Source organism: Somniosus microcephalus, unplaced genomic scaffold (genome assembly GCF_052327205.1).
Source record: "Somniosus microcephalus isolate GS21.2 unplaced genomic scaffold, FLI_Smic_1.0 unresolved_chr5, whole genome shotgun sequence".
Classification (NCBI taxonomy): Eukaryota; Metazoa; Chordata; class Chondrichthyes; order Squaliformes; family Somniosidae; genus Somniosus; species Somniosus microcephalus.
In genome coordinates, this window is record NW_028225183.1 from 51,225,732 (window position 1) to 51,241,199 (window position 15,468).

At 44.4% G+C, this 15,468-nt stretch overlaps 1 non-coding gene across 1 annotated transcript; it reads right to left on the bottom strand.

The window, feature by feature from the left end:
* Window positions 1-1,249: 1,249 nt before the first annotated feature.
* On the bottom strand, window positions 1,250-1,322 carry trnak-uuu (transfer RNA lysine (anticodon UUU)). Its single transcript has one exon. It is a non-coding gene; the product is annotated as a tRNA-Lys (tRNA).
* Window positions 1,323-15,468: the final 14,146 nt, after the last annotated feature.

Sequence of the window (15,468 nt, forward strand, 5' to 3'; positions counted from 1 at the left end):
TCTAAATAATGGGAAGCTATTAACTGTTGAGGAGCAAAGAGGTTTATGAGTCCCAGTTCACAAATTATTATTTGCTTGTAGACATGGAGCAAAGACATTTGAAAAAGTCCCGCATATGGGACATTGGGCTAAATTTGAAACGCATGTAATTGAAGGCAAATTATTAACCTGGTTAGGAAATTGGTGGCACGGCAGGAGACAAAGTTTGCAGATGATGATCAGGTACATTAATTGCCAGATTATGACGAGTGGTGTCTCTGATTGATCACTTTTGGGAACTCAACTAATCACCGATTTCATTAACGACTTACTTGAGAGCCACACATCCAAGTTTGAGGATGACAAAAAAGATAGGCGGCATGAAAATCAGTTGAGATGGAAGCAAGACATTTGACCAGATATTCATAGATTAAGTGAATGTGTAATTTTCTGGCAAATTGATTTAAATATTAGCAAGTGTGACGTGATTCACTACCGAACTTTATAGGAGTATTTAGAATACACTCCTTATAATGTTAAGCTGGAAACAGTTGATATCCAAATAGACTTGTGTCCCTGTACATATATCATTAAATGGTCATGGACAGGTACAGAAATGAATCAAAAAGCTAATTGAAAAGTGATACTTATATCTGCAGGATTACAATATAAGAGGGTGAAATGATGCCACAGCTATACAAAGCACTGGTTAGGCCACAGCTGCGGTACTGTGTTCAATTCTCGGCATCACAGCTTGGGAATGTATTATTAGGCTTAAAAAGTGAAGGAGACATAGAGTCCAAGGGACAAATTACAACGGGATATTGCACAAACTCGGTTTCTTTTTCCTGGAATTTAGAAGCTTAAGTGGTGATTTGATTGAAGTATTCACGATATTAAGAGGAAATGCTAGTGTAGATAGCGAGAAGCTATTTCTGATATTTGACCCATCTGGGAGAAGGGGCCATAGCCTCAACATTAGATCCAAGCGTTTCAGGAGAGAAGTTTATGTGACAGAAATTTGTAACACACTTCCGCAGACAGTAATTAAAGCTGGGCCAATTGTCAATTTTAAACTTGAGATTGAGAGATGTTTGTTAACCAAAGGTATTAAGGGATCTGGAGCAAAGGAATGCAAACGGATATCGATCGATGATTTAATTAAATGACAGAAAGGCTCCAGGCATGAAATGGCCTGCTCCTGTTGTTATTTTCTTTGTTAAATGATCAAAGTGCGAATGTAAAGTTGAGTATCGCGATTTAAAAGCAGCGCCCGAACAGGGACTTGAACCCTGGACCCTCAGATTAAAAGTCTGATGCTCTACCGACTGAGCTATCCGGGCTCTTGCAATGCCAAGCTCACAAAAGTACTTTCATTGGCTGCAGTGCATCATTGCATCTCCGACAAATTCAATTTACTTGTCCATAAACCAACCTGTACAGCACATTTCTCCCACAAATCCGGACTGACTGCCTCAGACCACCATCACTTCAGAAATATTAACCCACCCACAAAAGACACGCTCGTTAGCAGCGGAGTCAGATGTGACAAGTGCCGTCCCCCAGATATCTGTATTAGATCATCAAATGTTCACCGTATTTATGACTGACTTGGATGGAGCAATGGAGCACTGTACATCATATTTTGAAGATCGCACTAAGTTAGACGGTCCGCTTGTAGTGCAGTTGGGAAATGGAGGTAACCAAACGGACAGAGACAGACACAGTAAGCCGGCAAAACAAAGGCAAATCGAGTTCAATGTACGCAAGTGTGACACCAGCCACTTTGGAACAAAGTAAGATAGTTCTGAGTATTTTCTAAATAATGGGAAGCTATTAACTGTTGAGGAGCAAAGAGGTTTATGAGTCCCAGTTCACAAATTATTATTTGCTTGTAGACATGGAGCAAAGACATTTGAAAAAGTCCCGCATAGGGGACATTGGGCTAAATTTGAAACGCATGTAATTGAAGGCAAATTATTAACCTGGTTAGGAAATTGGTGGAACGGCAGGAGACAAAGTTTGCAGATGATGATCAGGTACATTAATTGGCAGATTATGACGAGTGGTGTCTCTGATTGATCACTTTTGGGAACTCAACTAATCACCGATTTCATTAACGACTTACTTGATGGGATTGAGAGCCACGGGGATGGGATACTGAGTGGAACTATAGTAGGGTGTGATGTACAGACAAATATAGAGGAAAAAACAAGTGAGCCCGGAAGGCAGAAGTAATATGTAACAGCACAACGGAGTATGGCAAGGCTGGATGGCATTTATTTTAATGCAAGGAGTCTTGCGAGTAAAGCAGATGAATTGAAGTTGTTGCTATCACAGAGACATGTTTGAGGGAGGGGCAGGAATGGCAGCTCAATATTGCAGGGTATAGAATCTTCAGGCGAGACAGAGGGGGGAGTAAAAGAGGAGGGGGTGTTGCAATATTAACCAATGATTCAATTACTGCTGTATGGATTGATGACGAGTTAGCAGTTTCCTGCAATTAGGCCATATTGGTAGAACTTAAAAAGAAAAAGGGTCAAGCACTTTGCTGGAATGTACTCCAGGCCCCCAAACAGTCAGGGGGAGATACAGTAACAGATATGTAGGCAAATCTCAGAGAAGTGTAGAAATAATAGGATAATAATAGTAGGGGATTTCAACTTCCCGAATATTAACTGGGATAGTCAGAATGTGAAAGGCTTAGAGGGTGCAGAATTCTTAAAGTGCATCCAGTACAGCTTTTTGAGCCAGCATGTAGAAAGTTCTACAAAAGAGGGGGCGGCACTGGACCTAATTCTAGGGAATGTAGCCGGGCAAATGTTAGAAGTGCAAGTAGGAGGGCATGTTGGTGACAGTGACCATAATTCGGTGAGATTTAAGGTAGTCATGGAAAAGGACAAAGATGGACCAGAAATATAAGTTCCAAATTGGGGGAAGGCCCATTTTTAATGAGATAAAGCAGCATCTGGCAAAAGTGGACTGGGATCAGCTACTTGTAGGAAAATCCACATCAGAGCAGTGGGAGTATTTCAGAAAGTAAATAGAGAGAGTACAACGCCAAAAAGTTCCCGTAAAGATCAAGGGTGGGACCAAGAATCCTAAGGAACCCTGGATGTCAAGGGATATACAGGTATGGATTAGGAAAAAACGGGAGGCTTTTGGGAGGTACCAAGAACTAAGAACAATGGAAGCCCTAGAGGAATATAGAAGGGGCAGGCGTCTAATTAAAAAATAAATTAGGAAAGCGAAGAGGGGACATGTAACAACACTGGCGGGCAAAGTAAAGGGCAATCCCAAGGTGTTTTATAAATATATTAATGGCAAGATGTAAACTGGAAAGAGAGGACCCCATTAGGGACCAAAGTGCCAATCTGTGTGTAGAGCCGGAAGATGTAGGTAAGCATTTAAATGAATATTTTGCAGCGGTGTTCATTACGGAGATGATCGATGTAGGCATAGTTATCAGGCAGTGGGATTGTGATATACTTGAACAAATTATTATCGAGCGATTTTAGCGGCCTTAAAAGTGGCTAATTCCCCAGGTACAGACGAGTTGTATCCCAGGCTGCGGTGTGAGGCAAGGCAGGAAGTTGCAGGGGCTCTGACACAAATTTTCAGAACCTCTCTGCCCACAGGAGAGGTGCCAGAGGGCTGCAGAATAGATAACGTATTACCATTATTCAAGAAGGTTAGTAGGGATAAAACAGGGAATTAAAGGGCAGTGAGCCTAACATCAGTGGTGGAGAAAATATTGAAAAAATTCTGAGCGACAGAATTAGTCTCCACTTGGAGAGGGAAGGAGTAATCAAGAATAGTCAGCATGGCATTGTCAGGAAGAGATCATGTCTAACCAAGTTGATTGAAATTCTCGAGGGAGTGAATAGGTGTGTGGATGAGGGTAGTGCAGCTGAAGTACTCTACATGGGCTTAAGTCAGGATTTTGACCAAGTCGCACATGGGAGACTGGTAAAGAAAGTAAGAGCCCATGCGATCCACGTCAGTTTGGCACACTGGATACAAAATTGGGTTAGTGGCAGGAGGCAGATGGTGATGGTCGAAGTTTGCTTTTGTGACTGGAAGCCTGTGTCCAGTGGTGTAACACAGGGATCGGTGCTGGGTCCTTTGCTGTTTGTACTGTACATTCATGATTTAGATATGAATGTAGGAGGTATGATCAGTAAGTTTGCAGATTAGACGAGAATTGGTGGAGTGATAAATAGCGAGGAGGGAAGCCTCAGGCTACAGGATGAGTTGGTTAGATGGTCAAAACATTGGCAAATGTAATTTAACACTGAAAAGTGTGAGGTGATGAATTTTGGGCGGACTAACAAAGCAAGGGAGTATACAATGAATGGTAGGACACTTAGAAGGACAGAGGATCAGAGAGACCTTGGTGTGCATGTACATACATCCCGGAAGGCTGCAGGACAGGTAAATATGGTGGTTAAAAAGGACTATGGGAAACTTGCTTACATTAGCCGAGGCATAGAATATAAGAGCAGGGAGGTTATGATGGAGCTGTACAAAACACTAGTTAGGCCACAGCTGGAAGACTCTTTGCAGTTCTAGTCGCCACACTAAAGGAAGGATGTGATTACTTCGGAAAGGGGCAGAGGAGATTAACCAGGATGTTACCTGGGCTGGAGAGCTTCAGCTATGAAGAGAGACTGGACAGGCTAGGGTTGTTTTCCTTAGAGCAGAGAAGGTTGAGGGTGCAGCTGATTGAGGTGTACCAAATTTAAGGGGCATAGATAGGGCAGATAGAAATTAACATTTCGCCTTATTAGAGGGTTCAATAACTGAGGTAGAGAGAGATGGCAACAGAGGTAGAGATAGATGCGGCAGAGGTAGAGAGAGATGGAGAGAAATTTAGAGAGAGATGGAGGGAGACGTTGAGAGAAATTAAGTAAAAGATAGAGAGAGAGAAAGTAGAGGTACAGAAAGATGGATGAAGAGGTAGAGGGAGATGGAAACAGAGGTAGAGAGAGATGGAGGGTGAGGTAAAGAGAGATGGAAGGAGATGTAGAGAAAGATGGACAAAGCGTTACAGAACGGTGAATGAAGAGTTAGAGAGATGGACACAGTGGTAGATCCAGGTGGAGGAACAGTTGGACAGAGATGGAGGAAGAGATAGATAGCGATGGAGAAAGAGGAAGAAGTAGATGGAGGAAGAGGTAGAGAGAGATGGCGGGAGTGGTATAGAGAGATGGAGAAAGAGGTAGAGATAGGTGGAGAAAAAGATAGAGAGAGGTGGAGGAAGATGTAGAGGGAAATGGATGGAGAGGATAAACAGGCGGATAAAGATATAGTGCGAGCTGGTAGAAGAGGTAGATAGCGATGGAGAGAGAGCTAGAGGTAGATGGAGAAATTGGTAGAGAGAGATGGAGGATGTGCTAGATAATGATGCAGAAAGAGGTAGAGTTATATGGTGAGAGCGATGGCGGGAGAGGTAGAGAGAGATGGAGACAGAGGTAGAGAGAGATGGAGGCAGGATTAGGGAATCATGGAGGGAGAGGTAGTGAGAGAAGGAAGGAGAAGTAGAGAGAGATGGAGGAAGAGGTAGAGAGAGATGGATGAAGTTGTAGAGAGAGATGGAGGGAAAGGTAGAGAGAGATGAAGGAACTGATAGAGAGGGGTGGAAGAAGAGTTAGTGAGTGATGTAGAAAGATGTAAATGCTGAGAGATAGACGGAGTTGTGGAAGCAGAGAGTTGGGGATGTAGATAACGCTATGGAGGAAGCAGTAAGAGGAACGAGTTGAAGATGTAGAGAGGCAGATACGGGGGTTACATTGGACGATCGTGAGAAGATTTGTGCATATTCAACCCAGGGAACCTCGCTGCCTGTCTCCCATTTTGGAACTTAGCAAAGATTCAAACTCCAGTTTCCCCTCTAAACTCCTCGGGTTCCAAGAGTATGTAGGGAAGGTGAAAGATCAGAACCCTCCTTCAGTGCAGAGACGACAGAATCCAGCCCATCTCTCCACAAGTCCAGAAGTAGAACAGTGTCGAGAAAATAACACTCTACTTGTACAAAAAATAATCAGACTGCTTCATTGCTTGGCCTTGTGAGCGCAAACAGAGAGATAACACTTCAAATCACAGCTCTGTCTAAACCCCCGGGTTAGGCGAATCGGTGAATTCTGGTCACGGAGCGGTCAGGAGATGTAAGAGATTAGACTGCGAGTTCATCGCATTTTACGATCATCCATACTCACTGGTCAGGCACTGTTAAAATCGGGGTGGGCTGTCTACCTGATAACTAAAGAGAGACAAAGAAGGTCGGCACACAGATTGAAGGTGACGGCTCTCTCTCTGACTTTCTCTCTGCTCTCTTGTCACTGGAGTCCCTCTGTACAGAATGTGTCTGCCCCAGTGACGAATCGAAATATGTAGAAGTGTTCTTTTGTATCTTATGCTGCTCTCCCAGTGTGGACACGGAGTAAGTAACACGTGTTCCATTGTAAAGTGTGCATCTGTCCCAGTGAAGAGTCCTACTGTATTGCAAGTGCCCCTGTGTACAGTTTTGGTCTCATCCAGTGTGGAGTCGGATTCTGTACCAATGTCCCTGTGTACAGTGTGTATCTCTTCCAGTGTGGAGTCGGACTCTGTACCAAATTACCTGTGTACAATATGTATCTATCCCAGTGTGGAGTCGGACTCTGTACCAATGTTCCTGCGTACAGTGTGTATCTCTCCCAGTGAGGAGTCGGACTGTGTAACAAATGATCCTGTCTACAGTATGCATGTCTCCCAGTGTGGAATCGGACTGTGTAAGAAGTGTCGCTGTCTTCAAGTTGTGTCTCTCCCAATGTGAAGTCGGACACTGTAACAAATATTCCTACGTACAATCAGTGTCTCCCAGTGAGGTGTCGGACTCTGTAATAAGTAATCATGTGTACAGTGTGTGTCTCTCCCAGTGAGGAGGCGGACTTTGTAACAAGTCTTCCTGTGTACCGTCTGTGTCTCCCAGTGAGGAGTCGGATTCTTTAACAGTTGGACCTGACTACAGTGTGTGTCTTTCCCAGTGTGGAGTTGTACTCTGAAATATGTGTCCCTGTGTACAGAGTGTGCCTCTCCCAGTGTGGAGTTGTACTCTGTACATATCTGTCCCTGTGTACAGTGTGTGTCTTTCCCAGTGTGGAGTTGTACTCTGAAATATGTGTCCCTGTGTACAGTGTGTGTCTCTCCCAGTGTGGAGTTGTACTCTGTAAATATCTGTCCCTGTGTACAGTGTGTGTCTTTCCCAGTGTGGAGTTGTAATCTGAAATATGTGTCCCTGATTACAGAGTGTGCCTCTCCCAGTGTGGAGTCGGACTCTGTAAATATCTGTCCCTGTGTACAGTGTGTGTCTCTCCCAGTGAGGAGTCAGATTCTGTAATTATGTGTCCCTGTATACAGTGTGTGTCTCTCGCAGTGAGGGGCCGGTCGCTGTAACACGTGGCCCTGTGCTGTGTATATAAAATGTGACAGCTTGGTTCAGCTATGTCCTGATCTCGTTCTTGTTTAGAACTGGTGTTATGCTTTTCAGATTTTGAATACGTTTTCCTCTAATTTGTCTCCTAAACCCGGATGATCCGTTTATAGATCTAGGTCTCAAAATAACGTCCTATTATCTGAAACAAATCAAAATGGTGTCCCAATACACGGCATGATACAAAATGGTGGCGCAGTATCTTAAACAAAATGGTTTCCTAATTAATGTAGCAAAATGACGTCCCACTACCTACCACAAAAGGAAATGACGGCTCAGGAACTTAATCGAAATGGCATCCCACTATTACACGAAACAAAATGATCTCCCAGTGTCTTACTGAAACTGGCGTTCCAGTAAGTGATGCCGAACAAAATGGCGACCCAGACACTGACAGAAAATGGTCGCACTTTCTCCACCAGATGACAAACTGCCCGGAAACACAAGCTTTATTTTGAAACTATAGCGGAGCATTTATACGGGATCACGTTTAGGAGTTCAAAGAGCTCACGGCCCCTGTTTGTAAAGTGCTGTTTACCGTGTTTTTGCAACATTGCAGACCATGCTGCTTTAAACTCAGGCTTTAACTTGTTTCAGTCACAAGAGCCTGTGGTGGATGGTGGGGGTGGAGAAAATTAGAGCTCCAGGAACCTGTCCCCACCCCACACAAATTTCGCAACGTCCCTGAAACATATTATGGGCTAAAAATCCAACTCCATCATCAAGTTTGCTGATGATACTACCGTTGTAGGCCTGATCACAGATGGAGACGAGACAGGCTGCAGGGAGGAGGCAAGAGCTCTAGCAGAATGATGCAAATACAACAACCTCTCCCTCAACATCAGCAAAACAAAGGAGATGATCGTGGACTACAGGAAGCGGCAGGGGGAGGGACACACCCCAATTTACATCGAAGGGGCTGAGGTGGAGAGGGTCAGCAGCTTTAAATTTCTGGGTGTATTCATTATGGAGGACTTAACATGGTCAAATCACATCGACGTCGTAATGAAGAAGGCATGCCAATGCCTGTTCTTCCTCAGGAGACTGAAGAAATTTGGAATGACACCCCAGATTATCATCAACTTCTACCGGTGCACAATCAAGAGTATACTGTCCGGCTGCATCACTATCTGGCATGGCAACTGCACTGCCACAGACCGCAGGGCTCTACAGGTGGTGGTGAAAGCTGCACAACATACTATAGGAATTAATCTACCTGCTCTCCAGAATATCTACCCCAAGAGGAGCTGGAGGAAGGCCCTTAGAATAAATACATTCACGAGCCACCAAAGCCACAAGCACTTCGCCCTGCTCCCATCCGGTAAGAGATACCGAAGCGTATGGTCTCGCACCAGCAGGTTTCGAAACAGCTTCTAGCCTCTGGCCATAAGACTCATGAACGTGTAATTTATTATTTTTTGTTACTGTTGTTTTCTTTTATTATTACTGTATTTCTATTAGTATTTTATCATTGTTATGCCATATTTATTCCAATGTTGGGAGGACTTGTAAAAATGAACATTTCATTGTGCAGTACACACGTCTGCTGCATATATGACAAATAAAATTGAATTGAAATTGTAATTGAATTGAACTGGTGGTGGGCGGTCTACCTCCGAAAAGTATAGGCATCTACCTGATGCCGGGCCTCCTGCTTAAACTTGCGCATTGACGCTGTGAGTAGGAGGGTAATGAATGGCCCACAGATCCCAGGTACTCAGCCTGTGCGGAAGCTTACCTGGGATCACCTGGGCCTGGTTCTCCAATCAGAACACTGATTTTCATTCATTCATTTAAATTACTGCAATACTGCACACTGTGCTGAATGTTGTGAAATATATACTTTATTTATAGAAAAAAATCTGCAGCTTTAACATGCGCTAGGATTTCTTCTCATTAAATCTTTTAATGTTCATGGATGTCTTTTAATTAAGAAAAGCATTGTTTTTTCAATTCGGGTGCCCCCTCACACTATGGCATACACCGTCATACCCAACAGAAAATCCAGCGCTTTTATTAATAGCTCGAGAAATTATAGTCTAACAAGAACATTTTAACCAAAGCCCCGAAGCCAGGCTCCAGAGAGAAAACTAGGACCAGTGTTAATAAAGAGACAAAACTCAGGTGTGCATGTTTGGTGCAGCCTGTGGGGATGGCCTCGGCCAGTCTACGATGGAGAGAAAACTTCTTATCTAGTGATTCCTCGTCCAACGATTCATCTCTCTCTGCATCGTGTAATAGCAGCATTTCGACAAAATAAAATTCCTCAGGAATGGGAGAAAAAAAATGGACAAAAAAAATCAAAAGTACTTAAAAACAACAGCGAGATACTGGATCCCTCACTCTCAGTCGGTTACATGGCGAATCTCTTCGCAACAGCATGTACAAACAAATCCCAGCTATACAACAAAACAAAGAATGTACAGAGGACAGAGAGAGAAAAGTTGAGAGAGAAAGAAAGATCCTGAGCACATAATGAAAACCACAGTCTGAGGGAGATGTGCCCCCTCACTGGAGAGAAAGGGGGTGTGTTTGGGACGTGATGTACCCTGCCTCTCCCAGGTGAGCATCTTGTAGACTGCAGGCTGGAGCTTTTTCCCTGAGTCTTTGTCCAGGTTGGGTTCAATCTGGTTGCCTTCTCTACTGCATGGGAAGGGTCCTGTTCAGAGTAATGATAACCAAGGCTTCCCATGGGGGATCAGAACTGAATTGTCCAGGAAAATCATGGTCCCTCTTTGCTGGGACGTGACATATTCCCACTGACTTATTTTTGCTGATTTCATACACTTTCGATGCACTCTAATTCCTTGTTGTGAGCATCCTTGCTGTTCTAAAAAGTTAAAAAACACTGATCGCACTGTTCCCCAGAAACTAGTCACTTCAGCCCCTAGGGGGCAAAGAACATGCCCCAGTGAATAACATCGGGTGGAACCACAGTGCACACCAAACACGCACGCTGGAGCTGGAAGGAGCAAAGTGTGGACATAGAACGCACTCCTTCCAGATCCCTCACCCCCCTCATTGCCCTCCCGTTCCCTCCCTGCCATCTCATCCCAATTCCCTTTCCCTCGTCTTCCCCAGGAGCAACTAAATGGAGTGAATTGATTGGGGTGGTTTGTTAGGGAGGATGAATGTAGCGTACATATCTGTCCCTGTTATTCTCTTTCTCCCATAGCACGTCTGTCCCTATATCTCATTTCTCTCTCACTCCCTTCATTTCTGTCCCACTGTATCTCGCTCTATCCATGTCTGTTCCTCTGTCTTTCTCCTTTTCCATTTCCGTCCCCTTGTCTCTCGACCTTTCCTTGTCTGTCTCTCTAACTCTCTGTTCCTCTCATCAGGACATAAAGAATACGAGCTGCAGTCCAGACGACCCCTAGATTATGCTCCGAAATTAAATAAGGTCATGGTTGAACTTCTACATCAACTCAACTTTCCTGCCCTATCGTGATCTCTCTAGATTTCTTTTGTCCCCTAAGTCTATCGATCCCAGTCTTGAATATGCTCAACAACTAAGCTTCCACAGCCCTCTGGGTAAGCGAATTCCAAAGATTCACAATCGTGTGATTGAAGAACTTTCTTCTCACCTTAGTCCTAAATGGCCATCTATAAGGAATCACACAACACCAGCTTATAGTCCAACAGCTTTATTTGAAATCACAAGCTTTCGGAGCGCTGCTCCTTCTTCAGGTGAAGTGGAGAAATGCATAAAGACACAGCTTATATAGTCAGAGAATCATGTCAGATGTTTACAGGTAACCTTTCCAACTGCCATTTATCACACCTCGGCAGAGAGATAATCACAGCAGTCAAAGGTGTGAATGGTGTCCAAGCAGGTCAGTCAGGGAAACATTACATCAAAGAACAATGAGGTGGGGTCACAAAGGGTAAAAACCTTTGACTGCTGTGATTATCTCTCTGCCGAGGTGTGATAAATGGCAGTTGGAAAGGTTACCTGTAAACATCTGACATGATTCTCTGACTATATAAGCTGTGTCTTTATGCATTTCTCCACTTCGCCTGAAGAAGGAGCAGCGCTCCGAAAGCTTGTGATTTCAAATAAAGCTGTTGGACTATAACCTGGTGTTGTGTGATTTCTTACATTTGTCCACCCCAGTCCAACTCCGGCATCTCCACACCATGGCTAAATGGCCATCCGCTTATCATGAGACTGTGACCCCTGCTTCTAGACGCGCCAGCTAGGGGAATCATACTCGCAGCATCACCCTGTCAAGCAATTAATTATTTTATATATTACAATGAGATCACCTCTCATTCTTTTAAACTGTATGGAATATAGTCCTATTCTACAAAATATCACCGCATAGGAAAATCATCTCATCCCAGGAATCAGTTCAGCGAACATTTGCTGCACTTCCACTAAGGCAAGTGTATCTATTTTTAGTTAAGGAGACCAAAGCTGTACACATTACCCCAGGTGTTGTCTCGCCACGGCCCTACATAATTGCAGTAATACTTCTTTACTCTTATACACCAATCTGTTTCTTTAAGAAATTTGATGTAGAGGTTCCCCCCTGATTTATTGAATGGAGGAGCAGGCTCGAGGGGCCGAATGGCCGAGATCTGCTCCTGTTCTTTCTGCTCTTAGTTGTTGCAGCTGCTGACAGAGGCAGGTCTTAAAATTAACACTCGAAAGACAAACTACCTGCAACCTGTTGTTCCCTTTCTCGGTATTAACAACACAGATGAACGACGCAGCCTCGATCAACATAAAGTAGACGTGATCAAGTGACTGCCCCTGCCTGCTGTTACGACAGCCTTGCGATCTATTTTGCGTGGGTGGGCTTATCCCACAATTTTCCAGACGGCTATATGTTTTGCTGAAGCTCCAGGATAAAGAACTCAAAGTAGCTTGACAGAAGCACACACCATGTCAATTGAAAAATTGTTGACTTCAACAAAGTTCTCTTTGTCCACTTGAGTAATAACGAATTCAGTTGTCCGGTTATAATCATTCTATTCTTTAATTTCAGCTTTAAAATAAATTTACCAGAGGAGTATTGTCACAGATAGAGCACGTGTGCCTAGACATGGTCATAGAGTAATACAGCACGGATAGAGGCCCTTCGGCCCATCGTGTCCGCGCCGGCCATCAAGCCCTGTCTAATCTAATCCCATATTCCAGCATTTGGTCCGTAGCCTTGTATGCTATGGCATTTCAAGTGCTCATCCAAATGCTTCTTAAATGTTGTGAGGGTTCCTGCCTCCACAACCCTTTCAGGCAGTGAGTTCCAGACTCCAACCACCCTCTGGGTGAAAAAGTTCTTTCTCAATTCTCCTCTAAACTTCCCGCCCTTTACCTTGAATCTATGCCCCCTAGTTATTGACCCCTCTACTAAGGGAAAAAGCTCCTCAGCATCCATCCTATCTATGCCCCTCATAATTTTGTACACCTCAATCATGTCCCCCCTCAGCCTCCTCTGCTCCAAGGAAAACAAACCCAATCTGCCCTGTCTCTCTTCATAGCTGAAGCGCTCCAGCCCTGGTAACATCCTGGTGAACCTCCTCTGCACCCTCTCTAACGCGATCACATCCTTCCTGTAGTGTGGCGACCAGAACTGCACACAGTATTCCAGCTGTGGCCTAACCAGTGTTTTATACAGCTCCATCATAACCTCCTTGCTCTTATATTCAATGCCTCGGCTAATGAAGGCAAGTATCCCATATGCCTTTTTTACCACCTTATCCACCTGTTCCGCCGCCTTCAGGGATCTGTGTACTTGCACACTCAGATCCCTCTGACCCTCCGCCTTGCCTAGGGCCTTTCCATTCATTGTGTATTCCCTTGCCTTGTTAGTCCCCCCAAAGTGCATCACCTCGCACTTTTCCGGGTAAAATTCCATTTGCCACTGTTCCGCCCATCTGACCAACCCATCTATATCGTCCTGCAGACTGAGGCTACCCTCCTCGCTATTTACCACCCTACCAATTTTTGTATCATCCGCGAACTTACTGATCATACCTTTTACATTCATATCCAAGTCATTAATGTAGACCACAAACAGCAAGGGACCCAGCACCGATCCCTGTGGTACCCCACTGGCCACAGGCTTCCAGTCACAAAAACAACCTTCGACCATCACCCTCTGCCTTCTGCCACTAAGCCAGTTTTGTATCCAATGTGCCAAGGCACCCTGGATTCCAAATGCTCTTACCTTCTTGACCAGTCTCCTGTGCGGGACTTTATCGAAGGCCTTACTGAACGCCATGTATACCACATCTACTGCGTTACCCTCATCCACACACCTAGTCACCCCCTCAAAAAATTCAATGAAATTAGTCAGACATGATCTTCCCTTGACAAAGCCATGTTGACTATCCCTGATTATTCCTTGCCTCTCCAAGTGGAGACAAATTTTGTCCCTCAGAATTTTTTCCAATAATTCTCCTCCCCCTGATGTTAGGCTCACTGGCCTGTAGTTCACCGGTTTTTCCCTACTAACCTTCTTGAATAATGGTACTACATTAGCGGTTCTCCAGTCCTCTGGCACATCCCCTGTGGCCAGAGAGGTCCTGAATATATGTGTTAGAGCCCCCGCAATCTCTTCCTTTGCCTCACACAGCAGCCTGGGATACATTTCATCCGGGCCTGGGGATTTATCCAATTTTAGGCCAGCTAAAACTGCCAATACCTCCTCCCTCTCGATGTTAATATGTTCGAGCATATCACAGTCCCCCTGCCCTATTTCTATGTCTACATCGTCCTTCTCCATAGTGAAAACAGACGCAAAAAATTCATTTAGATCCCCTCCTACATCTTCCGCCTCCACACACAGATTGCCACTTTTGTCCCTAATGGGCCCTATTTCTTCCCTAGTTATCCTCTTACCCTTAATATACTTATAAAACATCTTAGGATTTTCCTTTATTTTGCTCGCCAGTGCTTTTTCATGGCCCCCCCTTGATCTCCTAATTTCCTTTTTTAAATATCCCCCTGCACTTTTTGTACTCCTCTAGAGCTTCCTCCGTCTTTAGACTTTTGTATCTACCAAAGGCCCTCCTTTTTTTCCTAATCCATTCTCGTATACCCCCTGACGTCCAAGGTTCCCTGCGGTTTTTGGAACCACCCTTGACCTTTACGGGAACATGTTGCCATTGTATGATCTCAATCTCCCTTCTGAAAGCCTCCCATTGCTCCGATGCAGATTTTCCTACAAGTAGCTGATCCCAGTCCATTTTGGCCAGATCCTGCCTTATCCTATTAAAATCAGCCTTCCCCCAATTTAGAACCTTTATTTCCGGCCCATCCCTGTCCTTTTCCATGACCACCTTAAATCTTACCATATTATGGTCACTATCACTAAAGTGCTCACCTACTAGCACTTTTTCCACTCGGCCGGCCACATTCCCTAGAATTAGGTCCAGCACCGGCCCCTCTCTTGTTGGACTTTCTACATGCTGGCTCAGAAAGCTCTCCTGGATGCACTTTAAGAATTCTGCTCCCTCTGAGCCTTTCACACTCTGACTATCCCAATTAATATTGGGGAAGTTGAAATCCCCCATTATAATTACCCTATTATTTGCACATTTCTCTAAGATTTGCCTACTTATCTGTTCCTCTATCTCCCCCTGACTGTTTGGAGGCCTATAGTACACTCCCAGCAAAGTGCTTGCCCCCGTTTTGTTTTTAAGCTCCACCCATATGGCCTCATTCGAGGAACCTGCTTATATATCATCCCTCCTTACTGCAGTAATTGACTCCTTAATTAATATTGCGACACCCCCTCCTCTTATACCTCCCCCTCTGTCTCGCCTGAAGATTCTGTACCCCAGAATATTGAGCTGCCAGTCTTGCACCTCGCTCAACCATGTCTCCGTGATAGCAACAATATCATACTCCCATGTGTTTATCTACACCTTCAGTTCATCCACCTTATTTTCAAGACTCCTTGCATTAAAATAGATGCCATCCAGCCTTGCCCTTATATATTTGCCCTGTCTACCAAGCTGACTTGTTTTTTTCTCTATATTTGGCAGCACATCACCCCCTATTT